Source organism: Elephantulus edwardii, unplaced genomic scaffold (assembly GCF_000299155.1).
Source record: "Elephantulus edwardii isolate Elephantulus edwardi_28Jun2011 unplaced genomic scaffold, EleEdw1.0 scaffold00462, whole genome shotgun sequence".
Classification (NCBI taxonomy): Eukaryota; Metazoa; Chordata; class Mammalia; order Macroscelidea; family Macroscelididae; genus Elephantulus; species Elephantulus edwardii.
The window spans coordinates 41,296-49,296 of NW_006400212.1; the positions used below are offsets into that span (position 1 = coordinate 41,296).

The 8,001-nt window shown below is 39.0% G+C and overlaps 1 pseudogene; it reads right to left on the reverse strand.

Moving 5' to 3' along the window:
• Positions 1-1,233: 1,233 nt before the first annotated feature.
• LOC102873108 lies at positions 1,234-2,941 on the reverse strand (annotated as a pseudogene).
• Between the last annotated feature and the right edge of the window lie 5,060 nt (positions 2,942-8,001).

The window sequence follows — 8,001 nt, forward strand, 5'->3', positions numbered from 1 at the left end:
TTTTGTGTTTCACTTTTTATCAACAGTATCCAATTTTCCAACGTTCACACATTTCACATTCCAGTCACTACTGTCTGCTCACACCTGCGGCACCTTCTTAGTGTTTCCCTATGTGAGGTCTCACTCTGAGTTGCCATGTTGGAGGGGAGGAGGTAGTTTGTGTTAGGGTTGCGTTAGACAGGCCTGCACTGTTGGGAAGAGCTTACATGTTACTGATCGTATTGCTAGGTCAATTTACTTTTGTGAAGTTGGTAAAGGTCAGATATAGCCGTCTCTAGGTGGGCCTTGCTATTTTTACAGGTAAAAATCAACACTGACGGATACAGTTAGCTTTTCATAACATGTTTTCAAACTCTTCCACTGTTCACAGGGCTCACAAATGCATATTGTTAGAAAAGTGACTGGGCAATTCTACTTTGGGGTCACAGAAAACGGATCGACAGATTCAAATTCAAGAGCCAATCCTTGAGAAAAAGATGAAAACAATCTACTTCAATTGGTAAGTGTGACCTTGGAAAGTCAATAGGACCTTGGCACTGTCATATTGGACTCCCAACACTTTGAATTCACTTGATGGCAATGTGTTTGCCTTTCCTTTGTGGACACTTAGAAGGATCTCAGAAAACAGGCTGGAGGATCTCTTTTCCATAACGTACAGCTTTAGAAACAAGAGAGAACAAAAATTTGTACAACAGCTTGGCCAGAATATTAAAGTTGGTCCACAGCAGCAAGCCAAATGATTCCCAAAAGTCAATCTCATCTCACTTTTATTGTTCCTTTTGTGTGTATAGATGCCACCTTTCTCCACCCACAGCAGCCACTGCCAGGCTTAAATGTAGTCTGTAAAGGGAGGTCATTCCCATGACAAGCCCCTTTCGAGGACAACTTAGGGACATGAGATATAAATAGAGTCTCGGGGAGTCTTCAATACAGTTAAATCTTCCTTCGTGTAAAAGAACCAACTTCCATTTCTGCAAGATTGCCCAAAGCTGATAGAACAAAGAACTGCTCAGTATAAGTTTTTAGGTTTCATTTAATTGGGTGGAAATATTTATTTTGCATTCGAATGAATACATTTTACACCTCTGGGATTTCAAACACAATTTACAAAATACCCTGGCGTCACAGACAAGCACTGATAGGTAGTACAAATGATACCTATTAAGTGTGTACAATAATGATGCAAACTTTTTGCATATTGCTATTGCAAACTCTTTGCATTTTGCTACTCCCTTAACGGGTCTTCAGTGGATGGACTCTTTGATGGTTACTGAGCGGACGTGAGCGCCAAAACGTTGCCCCACATTCTTGACATTCAAATTGTCTATCTCCTGTGTGAATTCTACTATGTTTAGTGAGGTCACGTGATTGTGCAAATGTTTTTCCACATTCATTACATTTTTAAGTTTTCTCTCCTGTATGAATTCTTCTATGAGAAATGAGTCCACTTGACTGAGAAAATGGTTTCCCACATTTCTTACATTCATAAGGTTTCTCTCCTGTATGAATTCTTCTATGTTGAATGAGGTTATTTGACTGGGAAAACCTTTTCCTACATTCCTTACATTCATAAGGTTTCTCTCCTGTGTGATTTCTAAGATGTTTCGTGAGGTAATGTGAGAGTGAAAATGTTTTCCCACATTCCTTACATTTGTAAGGTTTCTCTCCTGTATGAATTCTTCTATGTCGAATGAGGGTAGTTGAGTGGGAAAACCTTTTCCCACAGTCCTAACATTCATAAGGTTTCTCTTCTGTGTGAATTCTTCTATGTTCAATGAGTTTATCTGATTGAGAAAATGCTTTCCCACATTGCTTACACTCAAGGTTTCTCTCCTGTATGAATTCTTCTATGTCGAATGAGATTACGTGCTTGAGAAAATGTTTTCCCACATTCCTTACATTCATAGGGTTTCTCTCCTGTGTGCATTCTACGATGTTCCGTGAGGAAACGTGAGACTGAAAATGTTTTCCCGCATTCCGGACATTCGTAACGTTTCTCTGCTGTATGAATTCTTCTATGCTGAATGAGGCAACTTGAGCGGGAAAACCATTTCCCACATTCCTTACATTCACAAGGTTTCTCTCCTGCACGAATTCTTTTATGAGAAATGAGTTTACTTGATTGAGAAAATGTTTTGCCACATTCCATACATTCATAAGGTTTCTCTCCTGTATGAATTCTTCTATGTCTAATGAGGTTACTTGACTTGGAAAACCTTTTCCCACAGTCCTTACATTCATAAGGTTTCTCTCCTGTGTGAATTCTTCTATGTTCAATGAGTTTTTCTGATTGAGAAAATGTTTTCCCACATTGTTTACACTCATAAGGTTTCTCTCCTGTATGAATTCTTCTATGTTGAATGAGATTACTTGCTTGAGAAAATGTTTTCCCACATTCCTTACATTCATAAGGTTTCTCTCCTGTGTGCATTCTACGATGTTCCGTGAGGAAACGTGAGACTGAAAATGTTTTCCCGCATTCCGAACATTTGTAACGTTTCTCTCCTGTATGAATTCTTCTATGTCGAATGAGAGTATTTGAGTGGGAAAACCTTTTCCCACATTCCTTACATTCATAAGGTTTCTCTCCCGTGTGGATTCTAAGATGTTCCGTGAGGTATTGTGAGAGTGAAAATGTTTTCCCACATTCCTTACATTTGTAAGGTTTCTCTCCTGTATGAATTCTTCTATGTCAAATGAGGTTACTTGACTTGGAAAACCTTTTCCCACAGTCCTTACATTCATAAGGTTTGTCTGCTGTATGAATTCTTCTATGCACAGTGAGGTGCCTTGATCCAAAAAATATTTTCCCACCCTCCTGACATTCATCAAGGCTCTCTCCCATGTAAATTCTTGTATGTTTCCTAAAGGAACTTGAATAGGAAAAGGTTTTCCCATATTCCTTACATTCAAAAGGTCTCTCTCCTGTGTGAATTCGCATATGTTCAATGAGGGAAATGGATTGTGAGAAAGTTTTCCCACATTCCTTACATTCATGAGTTCTCTTTCTTGCGTGAATTATCAGATGTGGAGCGAAGTGGGTTGATGTGGCACAAGTTTTTCCACATTCTTGACACACGGAAGATGTCTCTACTCCATCAAGCTTTCTATGAGAAGTCTGGTGACTTGATTGGGAAACTGGTTTCTCACATTCCTTACACTGATCAGATTTCCCTCTTGTAGAAGTTTTCCTATGTCCAGAGAGTTCATGTGATTGAGGAAAGGTTTCCCCACATTGCTTACGTTCAAAACTTATCTCTCCCGTGTGAATTGCTCCCTGCACCATGATGTGACTTGATGGTGAAAATGCTTTCACACATTCTTTACTTGCATTAGGTTTCTCTGCGACATGTGTCCTTGAATATCTCCTTAGATGTAAAAGAGAAAAAAACAGATTTACCACACTTGTCACATTGATACAGCCTACGTACACTCTGAATTTTTCCATCTGCTCTGGTCTCTCCATGTCCTAGTACAGGAATAATAAGTTTCCCATTTCCTGTACAATCATAAAGCTGATAAAAAATGATTAATGTTTGTTGAAAAACTAAAGGAAATGTATTTATAGAGGTTTTTCATGCTTCTGTGCATTCATTCCCAATAGTCCACCATCTGCATCCACAGGGATGGGAAGGCAAAGAAATCTTGGCTACGTTTGTCACGTGCAATGCGTGGTCTCAGCAAGGTGCGTCCACAACAGGTTTACATCTAGATAATTTCCTTCCAAAGAGGGAAGATTGTAAATTCTGATGCAGCTTTCATGGGTGATTCTATGCAACCCCTTCGTATACGTCCTGTACTGTTTAATGTCTGGTAAAAAACACACAACACTAGGCTGTAAATAAGTGTGTTCTCAACTGCCCACAATAAAAAAAATAAAGGCATATGTATTTTCCCTTAGGATTCTCCAAAGTCAAATTTTAGCAAAACTACGCTCGTCTATTTACTTTTCCAAATCTTAAAATTTTTGATGGCTGTCTCTAAAGTTACTGTTTCCTACAAGGTCTTGGAAGATTTTTTGTTTGTTTTATTTAATTGAAACTCACCTAAAGTCATCGTCTTGATTTAGTTCCAAAGCTGCTTTGCCACGCAATCTTGACATCTGTTGTAACATGGAAGGCCACAGTGGGCTCGTCCTTAAGAATTTCATCTGTGTATATTCACGGAATAAAGCCTCTCCATCACTAAAGTTTTGAATACCTGCCAAAATCCAAGTACGGCAATAAAAAACCCAAACCAAAGGGAGTCATAGAGGACAGACTTCTGTGGAAAAAAAAAAACAAAACACAACAACAACAAAACAAAACGATAATGTGAGTCTACTTTTTAGATTCAGGATATTAACAAAGGATAAAAACCCTTAAAATAGAAACAGTTACCCCTTAAAATAGAAACAGTTACTGGAAAAATGAAAGGAACCATGACATCATCTGTTTTCCTTGAGGTCGGTAAACAGAAAAATGATGCACACGGGACACATGTCAGATCATAGAGTACACAGACACACCACACAGTACACAGAAAAACACAGAGAACACACACCACATCACAGAGCAGACACGCAACATCTCAGAGTATTCACACAAAGTCACTGAGTACTCACCTTTCACACAAAACACACACAATAGGACAGAGTACACACAGGACACACCACACAGGAACAGAAAGTACCCACAAAACATCACGTAGTACTGTCGGAAGCCAGCAATTGTTCAAAACTAGTTTTGAGAAGGACTGTGGGGCTATACCAATAGAAACCGACCCTTAAGGAATGCAATGCGAGGTATATGACCATAAAAACAGACTTAAAGAATATCCAACTTGAATTCTTCTGACTGCACAGAGAATTTTGGAAGTATGTTGTGAACTTATTTTGCTTAATTAGCTGTATTTATTTGGATTGTCTAGAAAGGATGAAAAGAACAGAAAACAAGCAAGAATGAATCCTGAAGAAATCATGCTAGTCTTGATGACCACAAAATTATGATTTATACAAAAAAGGGGAAATGTGGGACGCCGAATATCAACTTTAATACTGATAATAAATCAGATGTTATGTTTGGGTAAGAGGAAAGTTGACACAAGGTGGAATTCACGCTGTACCATCAAGGCAATCCTTCAATGTTTACAATCATAGGCATTAAGGCAATCCTTAAGAGTCTACACAGTTCTTAGTTGGTTTTTACTGAATCCCTCCCTCCTGAGTTCAGCATAAGGTCAACAACAGAGAAGAATTCGACCTCCTTGGCGAAAGATTTCTCTTTGTGGTCTACTTCCCCATGGTCTTTCCTTACTGTTTACTTCCTGTTGATTCTGTATGAAACCACAGGACAAATTCTGCAAGGAATAGCTGTCTCTTCAAACACACAAATAAAAAAAAAGGCTTTTCCTACTTCTTCCACTGTAATGCAAGTACTGAGAAAGAGCTTAAGCAAATGAACTATTAACCAATGCATTGGACCAAACTGAGTGTCAATTCCACTACCCAAAAGACTTCAGAAGTTGATGTATACACTTACAAGAGTTACAGAAAAGAATCCATTTAATGTCACAAAAACAAAAGCACAACCACAGAATGTTGCATTAATAAGAAATTATGCACGTGTAACTGCTAAAAGAGAAGTACTCACCCATGTGCTATTGAACAGAGAATTTAAAATTTTTTGGTGCAAATTTAAAAGCACTGTTCAGATACCGGGAAAACTTTATGTGGGTTGGGAGGACTCTAAAAGATATGTTATTTTTACCTATGAAATGCAGACTTTTCACTGTTTCCATCATCACATGCATGCAGAGATTCTTCTGAGCAATGCTGAGCAAATCCCACTCTTCCTGGCTGAAGAGGATGACTAGGTCCTCAGACAACAATGGCTCCTTAAACACAGAACATCTTCAGGATCAGAGTGGTACTACGTCCCACAATGGTTATAAGAACAAAAGAAGACATGGAAAGACTGAGAAAACGAACAAATGATAGTCAGGGAATCAGACCTCTGACTTGTTCCTTGACGTATAACATTCACTACTTCATGTTACCAAATAGGACAGATACAAAGCTGCAGAAGAGTGAGTGGAAAAGGAGTGGATGGATAACAAAGACAGCATTACATCAGATGATGGGAAGAAGTGTCCAAAATGCATATATCATTAAGTGTTACATGTATACTGGGACAAGGGGTACACTGCAGAATGTGGAAGGGAGAAAAAGAGAGAAGAACATGTAAAACAATGACAAAATGATTACAATTTATGAAATAGTCTATTTTAAAACAATCAAATAAAAAAAACCCTGATGTGCCTGAGAAAAAAAGAATCAACAAAATTTCTATCCTATGGCAGAAATTTAAGGTTGAGAACCCTTTTTATCCAGGACTTACCATTTCCTGGCTCTGCTTTCGGCAGTTCTAAGGGAAAGTGTCCAGTAAAACACAATGAAATCCTTTCAGGAAGGGCCTTCAAAGTGTGAGATTAACTCAAGGTACTCTGGAGGCAGATGAATAATGTTTGGCCCACCCTCCTTTCACAGTGGCTGAAATCTTCCTTGCAATTTAAAGAAATGTACAATTGTCCCTCTTGGTCCTATTCTGTCTGCACTGGATGAGATCTCCTTCAGACCTGAAATACACAATGTTGAAGAAAGATCTTCAATCTGCAAGAAGAAAGCGTGACTCGCTAAGAAAAGAAAAGCCCAGGGCTCCAGGAGGGACTGGACACATATAGGACATCAGGAGCAGAGCCCTAAGACTTGAAATGGGATCCTCCAGTCCCCTGCTCATCCTTCAGGACAAATGTAGAGGGAAATACAATCCATGCACTAGAACAGCAGAGACTCTGCCCACTTCTACTTGTAATTTCTTAGAATACAGCTGTTTTAGTAAATTGTCCTCAGGGCGAAAACAAAGACCTCAATCCTCAGAGTAAAGGGTATTTCTTATCTTCATACTTGCTCTCCTCTACAGTTTCTTTAGGCAGCTCTCGTACCCTAGAGGCAACAAGTTGCAATTCCAAAGGCACATGGTTCACTGTCGGGAGCTATAAGACTAACTTAGCTGAAGCCATTTTTGTAAATCTCTGAAACCATTTTGTAATTCTCCAAGAACATGTTTGGACATGTTGCCCTGGGAATATAGGTTTCAGTTTACCCCATCCTTGGAGGATAGGGTTTGGGAAGCGCCCTGCTAAGTTTCTGTTTACCAAATGACTTTCAGATTACTAGAAATGACATGATTCTCCCTGATTGCATACTGCTCCTTTCCACCCCCCCCCCATTTTGCTTCCGTCTATAAGCTGTGAGTCCTTACATAAAATAGACATTTGATTGGAATCTCAACTTGTCTCCATGCCTCTTGTCTCCTGTTCCCCCACCCCCATTCTAGGTCTTGCCCTCCTAGGGTCACCGTTGAAGATCCCCTCGGGCCGGGGCAGTTCACAATCCCGAAAGTACATGGTTGAAGGCCACCAGCTGCTCTGTGGGAAAAGGATTCACAATTTCATCCCGTGTGATTAACTGCCTCTGAAAACCCACTGGAGGATCCAAATCAACGGTATACAACATCAAAACAACAACAGTTTAATTCCCCTAAAGTCTCTAACCATCTAGTAGAAACTGAAAAAGGATGGAGTTTAAAAAAAAAGAAGGGTCAATTAAGGTCTTTAGAAATTGTTTAGCTCTTGTGAACTAAATGGTAAATACAGACACAGGTTGCTGACAAAGTGGGACTGAAATGTTTGAAACATCAACATTCCTTTATGAAAATTAATAAAATATAATTATAGAAAAAAAAAATTGACCAAAGCACCAACACATCCCAGAGGAGTCAGGAAAGTTGGCTGGGTACCAATTTTTATACTTGGTACTGTTATATTTTTAAAATAATAAAGCAAGCAGTTAGAAAAAAAAAAAATTTAAATCCACCAGATACTCTGCTGGAGAAGGAGGGGCAATCTCTTCCCGTACCATTTCGATCTGATTTGATGACACACACACAAAAAATAATAAAA